This window comes from Motacilla alba, chromosome 1A (genome assembly GCF_015832195.1).
Source record: "Motacilla alba alba isolate MOTALB_02 chromosome 1A, Motacilla_alba_V1.0_pri, whole genome shotgun sequence".
Lineage (NCBI taxonomy): Eukaryota > Metazoa > Chordata > Aves > Passeriformes > Motacillidae > Motacilla > Motacilla alba.
Window position 1 is genome coordinate 62,524,834 of NC_052031.1, and position 22,879 is coordinate 62,547,712.

The 22,879-nt window shown below is 39.1% G+C and overlaps 1 long non-coding RNA gene across 6 annotated transcripts in view; it reads left to right on the forward strand.

Annotated features, from left to right (window-relative positions):
• LOC119708253 overlaps positions 1-6,525 on the forward strand; it is a 100,882-nt gene extending 94,357 nt beyond the window's left edge. For all 6 annotated transcript variants that reach the window (XR_005259005.1, XR_005259004.1, XR_005259001.1 and 3 more), the window contains one exon: positions 4,884-6,525. This is a non-coding gene — a long non-coding RNA (uncharacterized LOC119708253). The remainder of the gene's footprint in view (positions 1-4,883) is intronic.
• The last annotated feature ends 16,354 nt before the right edge of the window (positions 6,526-22,879 follow it).

The following is a 22,879-nucleotide window of genomic DNA, read 5'->3' on the forward strand; positions in this document are numbered from 1 at the left end:
TACCTACAACGCCCTTATTGTGTGCTGCTGCCCATATATTCAGTTTCATTTCCTCTGACTCCCCCTCCCACATCTCTGATCTGGAAATGACCTCAGTTCACAGGATTTGTGGTCGACAAAAGAAAAGACTGAAGTGAAACTGTTATTAATCAACATTGGTTGATTAAAATCATCTTGCTTTTAATTAGTTGGTTTCTGTAGTAATTCATACACTCCACTTAGAATTATATTGACATAACATATTTTTATGTCAATATAAGCAAACCAGGGCAGCTTTCTTTGGGGTTATTCCTCTTATTATTGTGTAAACCTATGATACATGCATTGGTTTGCATTGGCATGCAGAAGCTAAACTGATAAAACCATTTTGAGAGCCAATATTAGTGTTGACAAGAAAACAATTTTCTTCCCTTCTACACTTCTGAGATTTGAAAAGAATAAATAAATAAATATCTTGTCTACTAATTGAAACAAAGCTCTCAGAGCATTGCAGAAATAAGAAAGACCTGCACCAGTAATATAACAATGGGGCATGAAAAAAAGTTTGATTCTCTGTGAATGTAACAGAAAAAAGTTGCTCCTAAGTGTTTCCTGGTTTCTCATACTTTGCCTATTTCCTAAGACCTTTATTGGTCTGTAATCTGCAAGAAAGCTGTGTCTTCCTTTCCTTCATGCTAGAAGCTCCTCTTCCTAATTTCCCAGCATTTCTTTTCTATTTTTTTGGTGTCTTCCCTTTTTGCCTTTTAACCATGGTATAGAGGTGATGAGCATCTAGAGCAGCACTAAGATTGATCTAAAGAAGATCTTTGCGTGGTACACTTTACCAGCTGTAACTGTGTACAGTTTTGACCATGGATATGTTCTGATGTAGCAATCTAATTATCCAATATCCCATCTGTACATACCTCAGTGGACACGTCCATCTGATCCTTGGTTATGTCCTAATATGTCCTTGGCTCTGTTGTCTCCTGCCCATTTCTGATGTGGGCAAAAGTTACCTAGTTAGTAGTTGCATCTGGTTAATTCAGCTTAACTACTAGCTTCTAAATTAACTCAAACTTCCTCATTGCCCCATCACTTTCCCACAGTGAAGTCTGATTATGTGGGGGATAGGGAGACTTGCCTTTTTCTTCTGTCTGTGCTGAAGGTGAAGGCTACAGCTACCTACATGTACACAAGGAATCCTTCAACCTCCAGTAGCTCCCAGCTCAATTTTATGCACCTGGTCAATCACCTACATGTTTGTATGGAGGTTTCATGCTTAAGACTTGTTGATTCTTTCTTTTTCTCATTCCCAAGAAGACACATGTTTGGGAAGGCTCTCCTTGTTTAGAGAACCTAGAGTTAAACATTGGATCAGTCAATTTGGCACTGTTTTCCTTATAAATCTCCTGCAAAAGGTGTTAGTACTCAGGGGAAATATCCTGACTGTTGCCATGCTACAGGAGTTTGTGTGGGGCAGCTCTAAGGGTTCTGTTCTCTTGAAATAAAACAGAGGAAGGGAGAAGCCAAGAACAAAATGCACACTGCACATGCGTGTGCATGTTTGTGGGATGGCTACAGTGTTTTTCTGCTGAATTTGTTTGCTTTGAGACTGAAGGTGAAAACAAAACAAGCGGACCTCTCTTTTACTGAGGTCACAATAAGTGAAATACACCAACGGTGTAAAAGTGCTTTGGCTTCCTAGCTCTCCTCACCTGAGCTAGCAGTGGCTGTTTATCAAGAACATTTATTTTACTATCAGCAGAGATAAAGCAAGTTGAGGAAGAAGGGGTGGGGGTTACACGAGAGGCCAAGGACAGGGAGCTTTTCGTGCAGCCTCTCAAACACTTTGATTGTAGTTTGGGACTTTTCAAAGCTGCACATGTTGAGTAATATCTGCCAATAAACACAGCTCAGTGGGTGAGAAATCTGTCTGCCTCTTGCTGAGGATTAGAAGAGAAAAGACACCAAACGAGCAGTTTCTTCACATATGGGTCATGCCCCTCACTGGGGTACTTGCCCCTGACCTAATCCTGTTCTACTTTGTCTCCCTCACTCCCTCCTGTCTTCCTTCCCCCTTCTACTCCTCTACTGCTGCACTACTGGTGGTCTGGTGCATGCTGCACAGATGTTTTCCCCATGCTATTATAAGATTATTTTTCAAGTGGCTTCTTGGAACAGATGTTCCAGTGTATGCACTCTCCTTGTCTTGGCTGAAAGTGCTCTTTGCAAAGAGCAGATTGCGTTGCTGCTCTCCTTTTGATCTAAAAAGTGAGCGCGAGAAAAAATCCCCACACGAATGATGCTGGGTTTTGTTTTGGGCTGCTTGGCAATGGTGCACCTGGGTGTGTGTCTCCTGCTTATTTTCTCCCCATCACTAGTGCTGCTTGCAGATGGTTTTTTCTGTGCCTTTCTTTCCCAGCCCACTTTTTTTTCCCTTTGTGATCCAATACTTTACTCCCACTGCCTTTAAATTTTCTTTCATCTAACACTCTGGTATTCGTGCTTTCAAAATCATTCTCTACCCATTGCCAGCACCTCATCTTCATTTTTTTCCTTCCCTTGGCAGATCCTGGACTGTTAGGATGGATTAGTCCCATGAGTTTGGGTACAGGACCTGTTCCGCTTTTGGTCTTTTAGTTTTGAATTTATATTCATTGCTTAGTTTCTCAGTTGTCCCAGTGAATTCACCAGGGTATTGCTGCTGCTTTTTCATTTTCTTTCTCCTATAGGCTCAGGAACATTTTCAAGAATCAAATATTCTTACGATGTCAAAGGAGCATATTTTCCAAGTGCCACTTAATTTAGAGATGTAACAACAGCATGACACAAGGAGGTTGTGTAATGTATGCTATGTTTTAGGACCCTGTAGCTAGACTTAACTGAATCTCATAATTTGTGATTAAAATAATCAATTACAGAATCTTTATTTGCTCACATCCTGTCTATTAAATGGACAGCATGTCAGCTTCAACTCCGTCTGTTGCCCTTAAAATTTCAACTTACATGAACTCAGTCTATAGGAAGAAAAATAAATATTGATATTTTTTTCTGAGCCAATGAGAGAATTTTGAGTGGGTTCCCAATTTACTATTAATCAGCTTCATTTGATTTGGGATGATTTACATCAGCAGAGAATTTGGTTTGGATACCTGCACATTTTTACTCGTGTTTTCATATGGCCAACACTCTATGTACCCATTAACTCATTTTATATTTTCTTCCTATATAAAGTTCTGCAGAATTCAATGGGGAATGCTAACCTCACCTAGGAATGTGAAGGATTCTCTAACAGGAATATTACTTTCTATTTCATTCCCAGTCTGTCCTAGATTCCTCCAGAAACATTAATACTCCTTGTTCACTTATAGACTTGCAGAGAAATTTCTCTAGAACTCAGCTGGGCTAAAATGATGAAGTAACACACCTTCCCAGGTTATATTTTAAACCACAACTGTAGCCTAGTGAACGCTTCCCTCCTCTAGCTTCCCTCATAGGATTGTTCTATGGCATTGTGCTTCAGTGTGTATCAGCAATAAATGAATAAAACCATATATAAATATATCTATAGATGTGGGCATATATATATATATATATATAAATGCTTTGGCAGCATTTCCCATCCATTAAACTACTCCTGCCTGTGAGCTAAACCTCTAAGAACAGCTGTGGTCTTGATGCCCTGCTCTCAAAGTAAGAACACATGTAAAACTTACCCATGGGTATGAATTCACCTACAGTCCAAATAATATATTTGAGATAAATTATTCTATTTCCATTCACATTTGGGGCCACACTGCCACATATCCTTCTTCTCTGGAAAGTTAGAAAACTGTCCTTTCAGTACTACTGCTGGTAAGTTACTCCTTCCTCTTGCCTTCTGCACTGAAGCTCTAGAAAACTGCCTGAGCCACCTCTGTATTTTTAGCCTCTAAAAGGGTAGAAGAAGAATATTGTGTGGTTTAGTGATGATTTTCAACAGGCTTATGAAAGAAAGATCATATGACAGAAAGCATGTGATCTCAGGAGACTGGATTTCCCATCCATTTCCCATGGATGGGAAATCCAGTCCTATTTCCTGACCTTTCTATGTGGTTGGTGTTCCAGGTGACATTGCAGACATAGTCACACCCAGCACAAACCTGATGTTTACAAAAGCTCCCCCCACCCCCAATCTTTTCCAAAAAAAGAAACCATTGGAAATAGGCTGAAAAAACAGCCATATGTTGGCCATCCAGGCAATTTCTTCTGACCAAGGTGAGCCACATGTCATTCATGACAGATACTGTTCTGCATTCTTGTTAGGATTCTTTGTTGACAGAAATGCCATAGGATTGTCAGCCTATTCCAGTGTTCAACTATTCCTGCTGCCCATGAAATTTTCCAAGTCTGAATAACATTTATGGTTGCCATTGTGCAGGCAGCCACAGGAGGATTTCTCCAAAAACTCACAGGTGACAGTAGGAATATCTAGGCTGTTTCAGCTGGGCTCCTTCAAGCCTCTGATTTAGCTGTAACCTGTCATCAAAAGTCCTGTGGCAGCAGCCAGGGGTTGCTTTAGTTTGATTTTGTTCATTTGGATTAAATGATGAAAATAAAAGCTTACCACATATTTGCTTTCTTTTTTGTATAACTAAGTATTTAATTGGTTGTGTCAAACTAAAAAAAAAAAATGGGGGATTCATTGGTTGGTTTTTTAGTTGCTTTTTTGCCTTTTAGCAGGCATAAAAAGTAAAACACATGGAATTATTACTTTTAAAATTTGGAAAAATTTAATGTCACCTAAACTAACCTATATCTGATCATGTTCTGTGTGAGGATGATATTTTAGTTGCCTTTCTGTTTATCCTTCTTCAAAAGAATATGGAGTGTAAAAGAGGACTTTAACTGTACATTTCCAGAAGGTGGTATCACAGATGTCTCTGATGAAGATGTGCTTCCACATTGGATATCTTCCTTACTTCATGGTCCAAGGAAGAGTTGATCTTAAAACACTCTTGATCTGTGCTGGACAGAAAAATGTGAAGAACCGCGACTCCTCCTGCAGTGGACATTTGCAGAAGTAAACAGCCATGAACAGCAGGGATCAAAAGCTGCGCAGCCCCTGCAGAGCTTCTTGGGGGTTTACTACAAATTTTAATTATAATTTTGACAAAATAAAAATCTAACCTGTAGTGATTGGCAGTTATCTGGATTTGACTGAGTTGAGAGCTGTCATTACTTTTTTTATAGAATCGTAGAATATTTTGCATTGGAAGAGAGCTGAAAGATCATCTGGCTCCAGCCCCCTTTGCCATGGAGCAACCAAGACCTGCTTGCTCAAAACCCCATCCAAGATGGCCTTGAGTCCCTATGTCATTTTAGTTTGGTTTTTATACATAAATTGTCAAAGTTTTATAACATGCTCCTGTACATTTAATTTTTGGAGTCCTCTGGAGGACAAATCGCATTTTTCTGCCCCCAGATGTGACCACGACCACCCCAAAATTTCCTGTGAGAGGTATTGCTAACAGACCTCAGGCAAAAGAAGTCATGAGAAGGTGGCTTTCCAAGTGAATCCAGCCAATGAACATCAGGACAAAAAGTGATAGCTCTTGGCTGCCAAAATGAAACATAGATCCTAAATGATTGAATCTGAACACTTCAAGAAAGATTTAACAAAGGTAAAATCCTATATCCTATATCAATCCTATTATTTAATAATGTTGGAAACCAACAACTAGGTAATAAGTTTGAGAAAAGAGTCTTATTCACAATAACCTGCTGTCAGTAACTTGACTTAATTCTGTGTATTCATTAATAGTTATACTTGATCAGAGCACTTTGAAATAAGATAACAAATCTTTTCCTATTTTATCTGAGAAGGCAGAAGGGACAGGCTCTTCATAGCAAAAGTTAAAGGAAGCATTGGCATAACTTGGAGTTTTGAACTCCAGTCCCTAAAGTGCCCTGAGTAGTCCTCCATGGAGGGCTTTTGACAACTTTTGATAACTTTGCATCAGCACTTCTGCCTCCTGCCCTCTTTCACAGATACACCTACAGATATATAGGCACCTTGAACTTCAGTCCCAAAATTTATAGGCTGTGGGATGAGGTGGAGTTAGAAAAACTTAAGTTCCTTTTTCATGGTGACTGGTTTGTGCTCTTGGACTGAGATCTCTGTGCTACATCTTTCTGAAGCATAACAAATGTTTGGTTTTTTTTCTGACCAGCATTCTGATATCTATGATGCTCAGAATATGGTGTTCCTGAAAGACAGAAGAGAGGATATATTTTTTCCCTTTTGCCCTACAATTGCCTTTTTATTCTATATGCGTATTTTATAACACTTACACCTCGTGCTTTGAGGTTTCCATAGGGTTACAGACTTGGCAGAGGCCTGAAAGACTAACTCACACGAAGTCTGATTTCACTATCTCTCTGTTGTGATTTCCAGTTTTCTGAGCCACCCTAGGCAAACTTTTCCTGAATTGTGGAATGGTTTGTTTGATCTAACTCTACATTGCTTGGAAGTAAGGCTATTAGTTTTGGCTTGTAATTGTAACTAAACATCAAATAAATGCAATGATGGTAAAAAACTGCATCTTGAACATTGCAATGATAAACTGACACTAAGTACCATTTTCCAGGAAGTTTTTCTGCTCCATCAGTCTGAGCACTCCTTTACTTTAAAGATACAGCTGGACTTTCATGTCCTCTCTTTCCCTCATGCCTCTGGATACCACAGTTAGTCACACTCATCTGAAACATTCTTCCTATCCCTCTTCTTCTCCTCAGTCCAGCATAGCTCTGGATGTGTCTGGATGTATCACCACTGATGCTAGTCTTGCTGGAACTGTTTGCCCCTGGATATAGGAGGCTGCAATGTAAAATTACCTTGTAGGAAGGATAGGGTTAAAAAAGCATTATGGAGTTCACAGGAAAGTAATCTGTGGGCAAGGATAAGGCACATCTAATCTGCAGGATCATCTTGCTTCATCAGTACCTTACAATTGTCCTACGGGGCTAATTATAAATAGTTCAGTAATCATCAGCTGGGAAATGTTTTTAAGGACAAACTTCATTTCCAAAGCTTCTGTGTCCCTTCTCCCTGGACAAACATGTGGCAATCTATTAATATTAAACAAAATGTTGCTTATTTAAATGATAAATGGGAACCATGTTATTGGTTAACAGCTCTGTTTGGAAACAGTTTTAGAGGTGGTCATGTAACAAAATGGGAGGAAACCCAGGTGACAATATAGGGCATTAAAGCTGAGGTGGTAACCAATGCAGGTAGTCAGCTAGGAAGGACTGTGAGAACTTACAAACAGGAGAATGGGGCTCCTTAATTTGGGAATCAGGTTTTAAGCCATATTTTCTAATTGCACAGAAACTAGCTAACAAAATAGCTAACAAACAGACCTAGAATTTGAAGTTGCAAAGTCCATCTCACAGGATGTTTTCCTCCTGGCTCATAAGACTTATGAAATACGCTTTTTTTTTTTTTTTTTTTTTGTCACTGCAGTGCAGTTGATTTCAGAGAAGGCTTAAATAACATTGCAAAAGTCTTCCCTTCCAAAGGACAGCCAAAACTTCCTTGGCTCACCTGCCAGTTCTATTCTGACTCTTGTGTGTCACACAGCTGTCGGCTCACACCACACAGCTGGATGACTACTGAGTTTATGAGAATATTTGTGACCACTCTTAATTTAGATGAAAGCTATGACTCCAGCAGCCAATGGAGGCAAACATTGGCTGCCTAAAAGATATGAGCACTTTCCTTTATAAAAATGCATTCTAGTTTCTGGCACTTCCTAGATGGCTGAGCTCAAGGGTTGGAAAATGTGAGGTTGGGACACTGTGATTCAGCTGTTTGCTGTATAGCATTCATTATTATCTTCTGTATTTTCCCACAAGGACAGTTATAAATAATTTTGTAGTGATCAGATGGGAGAAGTAAGCACAATCCTTACTCAGCACAACTGGAGAACAAGCTTTCCGTCCTCCCTCCCCCACTTTCTCTATCCGACACCCTTGTTGTTCCCTGACCACTTTTACTACTGAAATAGTGGCCCCAGCCTGGGTGCTGGTGGTGCAGGAACTCCTCACCTGTGAGGGTGAACAGGAGAGCAAAGAACCACGAGGAATGCAAGGAACCTAACTCTGCCTCCCCCTCCACATGCCAGCTGGAGCAAATGGCTGCAAGTCTGATTCAGGGTCCTCTGAAGACCATGCAAATATTTGTGTTGATTTCAGTGGCTTTGGATCAGCACCTGTGTACACAGAAAGGGCTTTTTCCCATAAAAGGACAAAGTCGTGTTTTCCTTTCATAGAGAGAAAGGAAGCATCAATATTGCCTTCTCTGCTCTGCTCCTGAGTCCCTCTGGATGTTGCTGTGCATCCTGATTCGCCCTCCTAGCAGATCCCTAGAAAATCTAACCCATGCACACGCCTCCATTCTTCTTTTTCCAAGACTAAGGAAGGATGCATGGTGTTTTCCACCTCAGTTTTCAATGTTCAAGGGGTAATGAAAGGCCAGGAACATTTTATGAAATGTGTGCATTCCAAGAGAGGGAAAATTAGTCCTTTATTACCCAAGGCAACTGTAAGTCAGTGTGAGTGACACAGCACCTTGATCCTTTGAAAGTGCATTCCACTAGCAATTGCATTCCACCATGCAATTCCTGTTTTTCTTTTAAGGCTTTTGTACCTGAAGCTGCGTGGTTTAACTGATTTGTTTGAAGTTTTCTTTTTTCTTGGAAGAACATGCATGAGGAACTCACAAGGAAATAAAATTTAAGGCTCAAGTTCCAGAAAAGTTTACCATTTCACAAGTCACAAGTCACTTAAATTCACGTTTATGTTGCCAGATTTCTGAAAAAAAAAAGTGTAATAAGGTCAAGCCCCAGGAAATCTGCGTGATTTAAAAAAAAAAAAAGAAAGAAGAATTTATAGCCCATGATTCATCAATTTGATTGACTGCTGTTGTATTAATGTACTGTGTTTCATCCATTTTCTTCACTTTAATTCTGTGGTTTCAAAGTCTGTCTCATAGGTTGATCAAGTCCCTCATTATAAAGCCCTGCTTTGAAATTTGGACCACAAAAACTTTCTTTTACAGTCATCAAGATCATAATGAAGATGAAACGAAAAATATTATGGCATTAATTTTGTGGGATTAAAAAATTATTTCATATTGTTTTTCAGTTGGAAGGAAAAAATGGCTTTCTGTATTCTTTTGAAATGCAAAGGAGTTCAGTTATTCTATTCCTGGAGTATGTTTCTATTGATCTGTTATGATTCATCTCTGGAAGAAGTCTCTAGATAAAACACTTCTAAATAAAAATCTTGTCGTTTGGGGAAAATGGACATTAATGGTGTTTTGAGACCCCTTGCGATGCTTTCGTAAGTGACAGTACTTTGATGAAGGCTAAGATTCTGTGTTCTGGTCAATAATACAAACATTTCCAACTCTTTATGGACCACCATTCCCCTTTGGGGCAAAGTGTTAGTGGTGAAGCATTGCAGGAGGTGATGAAGATCAGTATGTTTGTGTGCAAATAAGGGGAAGTCAGGGAGGTGTTGGTAACAGGACTATGCTGCAGTAAGAGATTTGGAGGTCAGAGAATGGTGGAAAAGCAAAGATCACAGAAATTTAGAGAAGCATGTGGCACAGGGAACAGCCTCACTTTGCAAGCAAGGATAAGTTAATCATACAGAGGGGAAAAAGTGAAAGAGATTTCACTTTCTATGAGATTTGTTGACTCAAGAGCCAAAATCCTGTTTGGCCATGGGAGAAACATAAAGGGTGGTTGACAAAATAGTAAATGAATATTTGAAGAAGGTGAGTACATAAAGTTGTGTGAGATGCCATTGATCAGAGCAGAAATTGATGTCATGGGACTTCTGCCAGGTTTCTGGAAGAGTCAGGGCAAAAATTGCTGGCAGATGTCCTATTTCCTTGCCCTTTAGGCTATCTATAAATAATTCTTTACAGTCCCCAGACCTTTGTGAGCCACCTTCAAGGCTGTCTCTGGCACTGTCCAGAATCCCTGAGAGCTGCAAAGGGTGAGGGTAGAAGTACCTGCTGAGCAGATGAAAATGGCCTGCCCAAAGGACAGAAAGACCACTTTGGACAAAATTATTGTTTGGTTTTTTAATTACTTTGCATGTTGGAGCAGAAGAAAAGGTTAGAGCTCAAGAGGCTTCTTTTTATTTTCTGTGGGATTTTTTTGCACTAACAATTATCTGAGGACCCAGCAAGCCTGATTTTAAAACTCCTTACTAGTTCCAGAGAATTCTGACACATGAGGACAAATATCTTCCTATATTAGGTGCATGGTGCCATTTTTCCCTTTTTCAGCCTGGGCACTTTTCTCCTCATGCTGGTAAACTCTGCTGCTTCAAGTGTCTTGCTTGCCTCTCTGGAAAGGCTAGTTGAGACCCAAACACATGGTAGGGGGTTGTCAGACAGCAAGGCTCCAAGGTCTCAAAGGTAGCATGGGGAACTGGGGTACCCCATACTGGGGTACTGACTACACATAATCATGGAGAAACAGCTCATTTTGGCTCATGTGAATCAGCTAACAAGGTGTAGTCAAGCCACAAGGAAGAAGGAAGGCAGAATAAAGAGGTACAGGGGCAAGCTTTCCTGCCATGGGCAGGGATAAGCATGGAAACCCCCCAAATTTAGTGTCACCCCTGTAGGACTAGGTGACACCAGCAGTATGTACTCACAGTCTGGTGGAAGACCAGACTAAGAGCATCACTCACACAAGCCCTGTACTGTTTGAAGGGAGGGTGCTTGTGGTCAGAAATTATGAAGGAATGGGCCAAGAAATGCCTTCATTTGGAGCCTGTTGAAGTTCTGTGTGTTACCCTCAGAGATTACAGAATTACCCCTCTTCCCCAGAGAGTGTTGAATGAGCCTTACTGGCCAACCTGCCTTATGTACCAGAGACAGTTCTTTAATTAAAGAATCCTGGTGCTTCAGGGCTGAGTCAAACTTTTGATATAGGGCAGAGTAGGAGGTTTTAGAATTGTAAGGTGCAAATAGATTAGAAAAAAAAAAAGGAAAAAAAACCCACTGTCTATTGAGTATCAAAACTTTGGGAGTAAGACTACCTGTCAGCAAAAACAGACTAGATTTGGCTTAATTTAGGATATGCTAAAAGCCTGGACTGTGAGGACAGATGAGGCATTTCAGCCAAATACCATAACGAGCAGTGCTTGTGAATGCTGTTTTAGAGGTGTGGATGTGACCAAATGGTAATTTATGGTGTCTGCCAGAATCCCAGGGCTTTCCAAAGGAGTGATTTTGAGAGTGGAACACCACATTACTGTGACAAAATACTTGTGCTGCCTTATGCAGCTGTCTTAGCTCATGTATAAGAGACAAAAATAGGAGAAGTAAGAAATAATGTAAAGTGTCTAGCATATGACAAAAAAAAATACTGTAATGAGTACAGGAAACAAAACTGAGATATAACTTTATCTGATTATAGAACAACACAGTGGAAGGAAGGTGACACTGGTAGCCTGTTATGTTCAGTGAGCTGTTAATGATGGACATTCTACTGAAAAAATTTAAGATCCATGCCTGTGAATTCAAGAGGAACACTGAAGGCTGAGTAAGTGTCACCAAGTCCTGGAGATAAGTGGGAGCTGGACTGTGTGCATATCCACCATGCTTGCAGACAAATATACAGCCAGGTCGTCATGGCTGTGCTCTTGGTCCTGGGCAGCCACAGGACCAAAAATTCACTCTTGGATCTCTCTCACTAGGGACTGGAAAAGGGAGAGCTTGAAGTAGTGGTTACCTCTCCCCCTCCGCTGCCAGTGCCATTGTAAATTTATATTGTGTCCCATTAAGGCTTTAGCAACCTTCTACCTTCCTAGTGCTGCTTCAGCACCAGCTGGTCTCTGCCCTCAGCACCCACTTGTCCTTGGCCCCTGCTTGTCTAGGGGAAAGACACTGGTGCTGCCTATGAAGTAACTGGATATCCAAAATAAGAAACCATAGCCTTTTATAATTGTGTAAAGATATGAAGAAATAACCATAAAAAGACAAGCACATCTATTTGAAAATAATAACTGCTAAGGTGGTACAATGCATTTATTTTTGAACATGAAAACTTTTCCTGGAAATGTGGAACTCTTGATGACTTTTTGTTTTTAGAAAATAGACTTAGGTATTAAACAAATACTCTTCCAAATATTGAAGTCTTCTGAAAGCTGGGTTTGGATGGTGGGGTCAGAGTGGAGGACATGGGCTCTTCTAAAAAGTATGCCCTAAATCAATAGTGAGGAATTATAATTTCCCTTCCCACTGAAGAAATCCTTTCTAGAAGACTGTCTTACAGCAGAGTTTGTACCAGCTCTTCGTGGAATTTCTGATTTACTCTAAAAGCAGAAAAATGGAAATTAAATCAGTGGAACTGGTGCTTTGATACAACAGGTTAGAGTTTGCAAGGCCAGCTGCTATTTCTCATATCTGAGGTAGCCAGGTAAAGGCCAAATAAATACGTGAAGTAATAACTCAGCAGAGAGGAGCTTGCATGGAGTGGAGGGAAATTAATTTGAGAAGAAGTCTCAGATAAAGAAGATACAGGCAATCAAGGCGTGATTCTTTTAAGAATCACAGACTATCGCTTTGCCGAGTGGTCACAGTAAATCACTGCTTTCACCAGTGCATATAGTGGTATCAAGGGTTATAAAATTCATCTAAGAATTAAGAGAGTGACTCAAAATGAGGTTCCAACAGTAGTTTAGAATGATAAGCTGAGCCAGACCAAGGTCTTAAGATTATGAAAATCAGAATTAGAAGGAAAGATAGAGTTGAATTATCAGAACTTAAATATACAGGTTATAGAAGAAGACCTGTTACAAAAATCATGCTCAGGAAATATTTCACACTTCCAGAACATAGAAATACTGATCCTGATAAGGTACACTAGACTTGAGTCTTACGTAAGAAATCACTGTTGAGACTTATCTTTTTTGACCTCAAGATTCTGTGTTTGAGGGAATTATTCCTGGTTTTCTTGGGAGTTGTTCTTTGCTAAAGAGATTTTTCTGGGACAATATTTTGCTACACTTCTATCTTAGTTTCCCTTTTGACTGATCTGCCTGTCATTGTGGTGTTTAAATTCCATACACGAAACAAAAAAAAACCATGCAAACATACTTAGATGGCATATAAATAGTGAATATACATGGGAAATTATGCCTTTCTGTAAGCAGAAATGCAATACAAAAACATATTTAAATGAAAAAATATGGATCTGTAATTATAAGATTTATCATATTGAAAGCTTATAATTTTAGACATTGAACTGTACATAAGAAAAATACAATCTTGATTTCACACTGCAATATCTGTGAGTGGTTTTTCTCATATGAGTATCTCTATTCCAATGTGTAAGAGCTCTGATCTGCAGCACTTTGGTATGCAGCTGGGTCAATTTTGTTTAGGAGAGCCATCAATCTGAATGAGTAGCATATTTGGAGTCAGATTCTCCAAAAGGGGTAAAAAAGTTAAAGTTATGGCATATGTAATGAGTTCAGTGTAACTGCTCAAATATGGACAGATATTTATGAATTTCCAGGAGGGAGTTATTAGCTCTAGGTCTTATTTTAGATTCTGGAGATTCTGGTCCAGTTTATTACTTTGTCTGGCCAGAAATAAATGCATGGTTTAGATCTTAGGGATTAATCTTGCAAATATGTAATGCAGGTTTAATTTTATCATATCTGAAAAAGTTTTAAGGCATGTTCATATTATCAGGCTAAGGTTCTCTGGGCATGGGAAACCTGACTTTCTCATTGACTTCCAATTGGGATCAGCAGAGTCAGAATTTACATTGGTATCCATGATATATGAGTTTATATCCTTGATATAAACCATAAGGAATACATATATGTTTTCAAGGGTCCTTTAGGGACTTTCAGACCACTTTTCTGTAATCTTGTGCTCTGTTTCAGACCTTGCTTTCTGGCATGCTTCTACTCTAAAACCAAGATGCAAAAATTTTAAAGGAAGGAATAGCCATCTCATTTCCAGCCTGAATGATGATAATAATGGGTCAGAGTAATCAGAGGAAGAGGGCCATGGTTCTTGGTTAGAGGGGATACACCTGTGAATAACATCCTTAACAGACACCAGATTGCTGATATCCACAGCTGATTGCAATTGTAAGGCTGGAGGAGAATTAAGGCTGACTACCTCAAGGAAGATGGGGCTTCTAGGAGTTTTTTTAGGAGAATTGTCATGATTATTATTTTTCTCTAAAGTAAGTAATGGAGGAGATACAATTTTATCACATTTTCAAGAGTAGAATAATGGACTAACTCAGGGTGGGGGAGACATCTTCTTCTTCTTGAGCAGGGCCAGCTCTGAGATCAGACCAGATTGCTTGGAGCTTTATTTAGTCTGGTCTTGAAAACCTCCAGTCATCCTAGGTTTCCAGTACTCAACTGTCCTACTAAAGAACACTTCTGTGAGGCAGCAGGAGCTGCTGAGCTGCTCCATGTGCTTTCTTGTGGCAAGCAGAGAACAAGAGAAAATTGCTTTCCCAGATGCAGTTTTCAAGAACCAGGATGAGAAGGTCCCTGAGAGGGAAAGAGAGGTGAGTTGCAATCTCTTTCTGTGCATTCTGTTTCTAAGAGTGGTGGGTCCTTGGGTGTGGAGCAGCTGTGGGATGTGATTATTCTCTGTTGTGGTACATCTGCTTTCTTCAAAATAATTTTGCGATACCAGCAGTGTTTGTAGAGTCAATTTCAAAACAATGTAATTGAAACATCTAACAGTTAACAGAGGGGTTAGTGGTTACTCAGTATTAGAACAGTAAAATTATTTTTAGGCAGCAAAGATAGCAGGCATCTGACTGACAAAAATCACACTAATATAGTAAAGCTAGCTGACCAGCACTCAGCTTTTAAAACAGTTGAATGCCATTCTGATAACCATAAGTTGTTTAGCAGCTCTACTGGATGGGGCATAGATAGTCTTATAATTGAATAAGTTATCATTATCTTCTAATGGTGAGAAATGTACCAAGGATGTAACACAAAAACTTAGATCCTAGTATTTTTGCCACAACATACACACAGTACAAATAATCCTTTCAGAGCCTTGTGAAAAAATATTAAAGGGCTTAGCAGACTTAGAATGTGCTAAATGAAGTCAGAAGTCAGTGAACTTGAGTGATGGTATGGCCACTGTACATGTTTAGAAGGGAGGCAAAGCAATCTCTGTGAGAAAAGCTGGAAAGGCCAAACCTACATTATTTCTTGAAATTATTTTAATTTTAAACTTTTTTTTTTTTTTTCCTCCAGCCTATGGTTTTGGCATGTTGAGTTAAAATCTTCTCCTCAGGCAGATAAGTTGAAGTGCTTTCATTGCAGGATTCCACTGACACATAAGATGTACCAAAATCTCTCTGACTGGAAATAATGATTGATGATGTGCTTATTTGGGACAGAAGTTATTATGTGTTATAAAAATCTATGCAATGCATGCCAAGCAAAAAAAAGAAGCCTTAAATTGAGTGAGAACTAATATCCAATTGGGATGAGTAAGACTGGTTATTTAGGAAACCTACCATGATTTGTGCGTCGTGACAAAGGAATTTGACTGAACATCAGTAAGGTAACTGGGCAAGTGGAAGAACTTCAAAAGAGAGAGGCCACCCAGAGATTCACAGCCTCGTTACTGTTTCTAAGCAAACCTATTCCCTGATTTATTATAAATATTCCACTGAGCATTTTGCTAGGGGATGATAGTGAATGCTCCTGTGATTACAAGGGGAAAGACTCAGGGGATAGCCACAGAGGAGCTCAAACTAATTTTTTTCTGCTTAAAAAAGAGTCCAAAATGAGACAAATTTATGTGGGTTAGAGACTGCACCTCTGGAAGAAGATGGTCTGGGGGCATATCCTTTCAACACACAGATTTGACTGTGATAGAGCTGTACTCAGACTGCAAAATGCAACTGCTGGTTATTGGATTGACTTAGGAGTGGTTTCATGTACAAGTTTATAAATCACTTGAGGTAAAAACAGACCAGATTACCATGGGAATCTATGTGATAGAAACTACTTCACAGATCACCCTTTTAGCCTCAGAAAGTGTCCATTTATCATGAAATTGATAAAATAAAAGCCTTCAATTTGAAAAGGGCATGATTAGAATATGCATGATTATGAGAGGAAGCATGGAGTGGTCTATGAGGGCTCTTTTCAGGGAGATCCTTGCCTAAGCATAGATTTTTGCAAAGGTGTTGGAAGTGAAATGGAACATGCTGAGATCAGGAGGGTGTCACTAGGTAGTGTCAAAATGTCCCTGTGCTGACTGTTGGAGAAGTGCTAATGGAATTTTAAATAATCTTTTCTGCTCCTTAGGTCTCATAATGTGTAGCTTTCTTTGCTCCAAGGACCTGAGTACATTATCAGAGTTTAAGTACTAACAGGTTTCTAAGAAACAGAATGCTGATAAACAAACACAAAAGTTGAAACAATAGGAAGATCTTGCTTGCTTTAGTCTGAATTTGATTCATCATTTTGAATTACATTGGTTTTTTATGAGAAAGGTATTGTTTAAATTTAAATTGCTGTACGTTACATCTCAGAAAATAACTATTTATGAATTTCTAGTATATTCTCCCTTCCCCCCCATACAGGATTCCAGATGAATTAATAACCAATTGTGTTCAGCAGTCCATAAATTTCTAGTTTTTTCAGCCAACCTTTTATGAATATTTGCATGGGTTAGCAGAAATAGTTTGGATATGAGAATATATTCTGGAGCATTTAACAAATTTATTCACATTGAGCACTATTGCAAAACATCATACATCTTGCTGCACGGAGATGATGTTAGAGACTTCAGGGCAGAAGAACAGAGGTTTCAGCGCCAGAATGTAATGGATTTCTTGAACCGAAGGTGGTTAACTGTGGTTAGCCAGAAGTACTATACATCAAGAATGACAGATAGGGCAGAAAACCAGCTCCAAGAATGTACAACTGTTGCCATTAATGTCTCAGAGCATTTTTCAGGCAAATCCATGGGAGTTCTGCTGAGGGAATAGGTTGATGATCTTACCAATGCCCTTTCTTCTAAGCACTCATGATGGTAAATGCTCTCAGAAGAGAACTTCAGGAGTCACTGGCTTTCTGTTTCTTGAGAACAAACAGAAAGACAATGCAGCCCTTAGAAATGGAAAGCCACAGGAACTGGCTCACAGAAACCTCCAGAAGTGCTCCCACCAAAAGTGTTGGTTGGGCAGCCTCCCAGGCTTCAGAGTGCATGGTGACACTGTGATGGTAAACCACGGGGAGCACAGGTGGTTACTGCTAACAGAGATCTCAAAGTCATCACTACAATCTGCCTATGATTGTGGGGAATTCTGAGAGCTTATGCTGTCTTCTCTTCTATGGCTATTGATTAATTCTTTACTAATTGCTTGAATTCATCGATGGTAGTTGCTAGTTTGGGTTGAAACATTTGCTTTTCTTATAAAAATTTCCAAGATTAAAAAGATATCTGGGGAGTAAGGGCATATAATTTAGCTACTAAATCCAGTGGCTGGGTCTTTTATGACCCAGCCCATATCCTATGGCTGATGCTAGAAAATACCAGCACTCCTTTGTGTTACATTGCAAGGTCTAAAATGCTGAAAGAATATTTTCTTTCATTGAATTAAATAATCCTTCAGCAGCTCCTCAGATAAGTCATATAAGCAGTGATTTTAGTACAGCATTAAAAGCTTAGATGCTCACTTTGCAGTTCAGAATCTTTGCCCACCTTCCAGACTCTCTATTAGAGCTCTTTTAATGGGTAATCTACTGGTGCCCACTCACAGAGGACTACTGGTGTCGTGTTACCACAAATATTTGTGTGAATGAACTCAGTAATTCCTCTGGCAGATAACATCCCTTTTCGAAGAAGCAATGTACCTATCTGAAAAAAAATAACCAGTCAGGTTTAACTCTTCAGTGGTGTTTTGTCTGTGACAGCTCTCAGATCCAAATATTTGCTCTCAGGCAAATAACTTTGCCTAGAAATGTTTAAAAATATTCTCAAGGTATATTAGGACATAATTATTGCATATCAAACATTCCTGGGTTATTGATCAGTTTTTTTCATGTAATGAGACAGCTGCAGTATTTTCCAGTAAACTTGCTTTTTAAAGTATGCTTTCATGGTCTACTGCAGAACCCTAAAATCTCATTCTTTCTGTATGTGTATACATTCACCCTTAAAGAAAACCTTTATTTTTAAAGTAAGTGTGAGCCAAACATTCTGGTCAAGAACTGTAGTAATTATATTCCTAGAAAATAAAAAAGTTCAGGTGATATTTTCTGCTTGTAAATAGAAGTGATGAAGCAGTTACACAGTTAAATTGCACCTTCTTAATTAAAATACTTTCATTTACTTCAATTAGTTACTTAAGACTCTTTTGATGACTTCTCATTTCTTCATTAAAAGCAGTGAGAAAAGTGGCTTTATAGAAGTTCTTGCATGTCTTTACCTCCCATTTCTCTTTAGAGGCTGAAGAGCTCTAGATTTCTCCTCAAACATAGGCTACCCCATGCTTCTAATTCTTCTTGTCATCTTTTTTATGCCATTTCTAGTTCTTGGGATATTTTTGAGAAGTCATCAGAACCACATGGTGACTTCATAATGTTCTTTACTTTGGTTTTGAGAGAAGTGCTTAGAGAAGTATGTTAGAGAAGGTAATTGTACAGGATCCCTCTATTCTCCCAGTGCCTAGAACTTGCTTTAGTAACAGAAGCTCTTTTATCAGAAATGTCTACAGCAAAGACTAACCCAGATTCTCTTATCTAAGTCACTGTGCCTGCATTTTTCAGAGCAAATGTGGCTGGGTATAAAAGGAAGAAAAGATCAGGGACTCCTTAATTTAGAGGGATGAAGCAGGGTGAAACTCTGACCTAGGAAGTACATTCTGGATTAGAATTATAGAAGTTGTTACCTTTATTTTCAAATGTTAGTTGGGGCTGATGGGGAAGTTTCAACGGTTGAACCCAAAATAAATAAGTACTTGCCCAAAATCAAATTTTTGGTCAGCCCAAAATCAAATTTTTGTGTGACTTGAAACAAACAGTCATTGCCAGTAGAAATGCTCAAACCCTTATGGAGAAAATGCAGTTTCCACAGTCTGATCTCAACAGCAAAGGTTCTCCACAAATATTCACCTTTTGCACCATATGCTTGCACGACCCATGGTAACCCCACATCCTGTTGCTGTGAATAAGAATAAAGGGTTTCCTATACATGTTTTCATTTTTCCTGTTTCTGAAAGAAATGGGATGTTGTTTAACAGCAAATCTAATTTGGATGTGATTATTGCTGTTGAGAGAATAAGTGCTGGCTGGTTGGGTAGGGAGCCAGAAAAGGTTTCAAGCTACAAGCAAATAATCAGCAAGATGGGACTCAGCAACTGCATGCCCTTGATTAAAAAAAATATATATATATACAAAGTTTTGAGTGAAGGTCTCACTCACAGGCATAAAGAAAATACTTTTGCATGTTGGGTACTGAAGTAAGTATATCACTGGGTTGTTACAGTCCCAAAGGACCTGTAAGCAAGTGGGAGAGATCATAAATGTTTGGTGTTTGCAATGAGAAGATAAAGTGATAAAGGCATGTAACTCTCACTTCTTTGAACTTTTGTGTATCTGCAAAAGAAGCAGGGGTTTGTAACTATTTCTGATGGAGAAGACTGATGCTTTGCTCTGCTCACTAGTGTCATCCTGGCTGTGGTTGATCTGAAGGTTGGGAAGAAGGACTGAGGCACTGTGTTTACAGCTCTATTACAACTGAATCCACCTCTGGGCAAAGATGTCCTAGTATGAGAAGAGTAAATAAACACAAAACAACACAAAATGTGTTGGGGCTGAGGGGGAAGAACGTGAAGGAATTGGGATAAAGTTTGACCTCCCCAGGCCCCTCCATCCTTGTAGAGGACACTTCTGTAAAAGCAACCAGCCAAGCATAAGATCTTAGGCCCTGATAAGTAAATTATTTAACTCCACCCTGAAATTCCTCAGATTGTACGCAGTCCCCAGGTTCCTTGGAAATTTTCTTTGGCATAATTTTTAATGACAATAGAGAACAAGTGCAAGACAAAGTGAATGCAACAGAAGACTGGCAGAGTTTGCAGCCAGCAGTTTGTATAACCTGCATGATTCTGAAAGTCCCATTTGACTTCATCTCAAGTGGGTTTGCTCACCCCTCCATTGTGTGCTGGTATCACTGCCAGCAACAGAAGTAATTTCTTTTGTAAAGAAACCAATGTCTGTGCTAAGCCAGCAGCTGCTCCTGTACATGCCTGGAGCTGTAGCATGACTGAGACCTCTTCCCCAGTTAAGTTGAAACAGAGGGTGTTCAGTAGATCTCTGTTGGGACTCTGTTGCTTATAAAAATAAGAAAGCATGACTTATTACAGAAATTGTCATTGCCGAAACACATTCTTTAACTTATAAAAGTTATGAAAAACTCACCATTGAAATTATTTAAGTAGCTCTGTTGGAAATCCTTTTCCTTTAAAGATTTCAGGCCAGAAAATTGGATGCATTTCTAATATTTTTTTTAAGAAAAAAAAATCTTCTACAGAAAGAAAGTATCCTTGTGAAAAGTTGTTGGTTTTGTTTGTTTTGCTTGCCAAATCCCCAATTTTCTATCACATAGTTTCAACAAATCTTTTTCTGAGAGCCCAAAGACCAAGAGAGATCAAATGAAATCTATGAAGTGCTCTTAAAATTGAGAGGAGGGGTAAAATGCTACAAAGAAAAAAAAAAGTTAAGTTGTTTGGACCACAAAAGAATACTTGGGGTGATTACTAAGACTTGTCTGTGTCTTGTTGATTTGCCCTGAAACTGCTAAACAGCTAATGAAGCAAAAGTTCAACTTGAACAGTTTAATCTAGAGCTGACGGAAAAAATACTTGGAGTAAAACATTTCAATATAAAATGGCTTTTTTCCAAAACCAGAACTTTCAGGAAAAGCTTTCAGTTTCTTCTAAATTTTCTTTCTTTTTTTTTTTTTTTTTCAATTGGAAACAAATATTTTGTTCTTCTATTAATACTTTTTTCCTCGTTCCCAGCCCCCTACTTTCTTTTGCCTCTGAATGCAATGTAAAGACTAATGTCTAGGGACTGTTCACTCCTGAAATTTTCTTTAAGATTTTCTTTCTTTGTTTTGTGGAGGTTGTTTGTTTTTTTTTTTTGTTTGGTTTTTTTTTTATTTCTCAGCTTTGAAAGGCCTCCAATGTTACAAACAGGGAAATCTTTGAAAAATCACAGAGTAGATTTTTCTGCTGAATAAAATTAATGTTGTCCAGAGAAGAAGAATAGGCTCAAAATTTAAAATTTAATTTAAAATTTTACAAAAGCTTTGTAGGTCAAGCCACATATGAAAGAACAGTGTCAAAATGTTTTTTTCCAGACCATCAGATTATTCTGTTTTTCTGTAGATTGCAGACCATAGCATGTTACCAGTTATTCCTTCTTGAGCTTAGTCACTGTGCCCAACAAATGTGGGACTTCTGGGACTGCTTGTGGACCTCTCTTGTGTTTGTGAGATTTCAAAGGCTGGCAGATGCTGCCAATTAACACTTGAAACTTGACTGATAATCTTGCCACTGTGCAACACAGACTGGAGAGCTCTGTATTTTCTTCAAACTTCACAAGGCAACATTCAACAGGAATGGCTGAATTTCCATGTAGACATGCCTGGTCTCCTTCAGAAACACTTGGGTTTGGCACCAGGATTTGAGGCTGCAAAACACAAGAACCTGGGTAGATGCTTTGACATTTTGTCTGTGCCGAACCTCAGCCTGCTGCAGATGAACTCCTGCCTGTGGCACCTTAGGTCTCTCTGTACAGCTGTTCTCACTGTTGAACAGAGATATATTTAGATACAAGCTTAAATATTTTACTGGCTCTGGACCTCAGCTAATGTGAGATATCAGTCAGAGGAGTCAGTGCCTCTGGGAAGGCACAATCAACCGGCATAATCCATGGGCTGAACAGAAATGAAACATGAATGCTAACTGAACATCTGAAGCAGCACCCCAAAGAAGGACAGCAAATAACTGCTGGTCTTGTGTGAAAGCAGGTGTCAGGCTGTGGACTGGTCTGGCTCTCCCTGAGGTCTCACTGCAAAATCTCAAGGTTTGCCAAGTTTCCTAACCTGCCAGTTGGCAAGCACCAGTACTATGGTCCCACCATGATGGAACCATTGGCAATGGTGTTAGAAACTCTACTCTGCTCCCCTTGGCTGCAAATAACTTAGGTGTTCTCCCTTACTGTTTTTATTTGAGAATGGACAATGGAAAGTCTGGGAGAAGAGTGAAGGGGCACTGAGACAAGAGGCAATGGAACTGGGTTATGATTATGAAAGAAACAGGAAAGATTTTTTTGTGGTATCCTGAATTTTAAAGGATGGGTGCAGGAAAAGTGTGTCAAGAGAAGGCAACAAGTAACTGTGAGATTAGGAAGAAGACCAAGAGTTATTCTAGATTTTGAGCAATGTGCAATCAAGGATATGAAAGAAAATTCAAAGGAGTAAGTAAGTGAATCAAACCAGAGGAGCTTTTGGTAGTTTTGAGGAAGGAAGAAAAATATGTAAGAGAGGAGAATTTAAAGCAGAGAGGCATAACATAGGAAAGAAAAGTAATGAATTGAGAAATGTGTGTCAAATTTGATTCAGAAATAATAGCTTTGAGTAGGTGTGAAGAGAAGGAAAAAGATCACAGAGGAAGTGGCAGGGGCTGCAGAAAACACATGGAGATGGGAAAAGAATCAGGAGCTCAGAGAAATGTAACAGTGAATTGTGAAGAGGAGTATTTTGAGGTGAAAGGCATGCAATGAAACAATTTTTTTCCCTTTTATT